Raw genomic sequence first — 1,612 nt, 5'->3', positions numbered from 1 at the left:
AAGCATAAGAGGAAGCTCCTAAGACGGATAGATAAAAATAGGCGGAGGAAAGTTATATTTAGGAAACATGTAAGCTCCCCCCTATTGGTAGCGGCACCTCAAGAACAGACGGTAGTGGGAAATAATGAAAACCCGTCCAATATGTCAGCCAAAGAAATTTCCTCCTTAGCAACTAAGGTTAAATTTTCCTTCTTACCTACTCATACATCCCCCCCGTCAGTAAGTACTAACATATTTACCTTTGGTCAACAAAGTAATAACACTAGGGATAAAAAAGTGGCACACACACCGTCCTCTCCAGGTCAGGTTCCAAAGCTTCTTACTCAAACAACTATGCCTCTAAATCCCTTTGCACCTGTTTATCAGGGTGTAGCTGGCCAGGATGTTCCTCCCCAAGGCTCCACGTATCAAGAAGTAGTTAATCTAATTCCATTAGAGCAAGAGCATAATCACCCTGTACAAAAGATGCATTTTTCAAACCCTTTTGTAACTATTCCTAAGGAAGCCCCTGCAAAGGTTTCCACAGTCAAAGAAAACTTAGAAAATAATATAGATACTGTATGGGTAGATTTTTTCCCCCTCTTTGAAGCCGACTGCATCCTGAATAGATCCCTCTTGTTGAAATATTTCCAAGAATCGGCCAATCTGAAACTTATTCAATCAGCCGATCTAGATGTAGTTCTGCAACGAAAGTCGGAAGTGGGGACGGTCACGAGGGTGAAGTTCCTCTCTAAGCTGGTAGCTAACCTCATCCTCCAACGGGCTGAAGACCTCCAGAGTAGGGGAATAGATGTAATCCCTGTATTACCACCCTCCAATCGGAATATTGCCGTTAAAACGGCAAATCAACGGAATCCCACCTCTTCCCTGCTGCTAGCTGCAGCAGGCAACATAAATAGTTTGGGTGAAATAAAAGAATTAAAAATAAGCAAGTCCAGTGACTCTCGAGTGGTATCATATGCCCAACCCTCTTTTTTCACTCATACCACCCTTAGAGAGGAAACGAATCACTGGAACTGGCTGCCCAAAGTATTAGCTGATAAATCCTCAGGAAAATTACCATCTAATCAGTTCCTTTAGCACGGGCTTATCTATAATATCGTGGAACTCAGCAGGTATAAAAAACAACTCTGAGAAATTACATTTTCTCCTATCCCTGGAGTCAAATATTATATGTCTCCAGGAGACATGGTGTAATGAAAATATTCAAATAGGGAAGGACTACTGGGTACTAGAAGGCAATGCTACTGCGAATAAAAAAGGCCACGCCAGCGGGGGCATTGCCTGCCTACTATCCAATCGTATAAACTGGGATTACAACCATTTTCTAGACCCGAGTAAACTTTTTCAAGTAGTTACCCTGTTTGGGTCAGGCATTTCCTCAGTTGGAACTCGCCTGGCCCTGATAAACGCTTATATCCCCCCTGAAGCGGGCTTTGATACAATTTTAAACAAAATCTTCCTCCAAATACAGAGCATTAAGGAGAAAGACCCTGGAACGGTTATCATCTTAACCGGGGACCTGAACTGCAAAATATCCAATTTTAGTTTAAACCTGTTTTCTGACAAAGTGAGAGAAGAAACGCTCCACATTCCCCGGGCAATATTCCCT

Source organism: Lissotriton vulgaris, unplaced genomic scaffold, assembly GCF_964263255.1.
Source record: "Lissotriton vulgaris unplaced genomic scaffold, aLisVul1.2 SCAFFOLD_9181, whole genome shotgun sequence".
Taxonomy (NCBI): Eukaryota; Metazoa; Chordata; class Amphibia; order Caudata; family Salamandridae; genus Lissotriton; species Lissotriton vulgaris.
The sequence above is the reverse complement of the archived record's forward strand: the minus strand, read 5'-3'. Positions refer to the sequence as shown.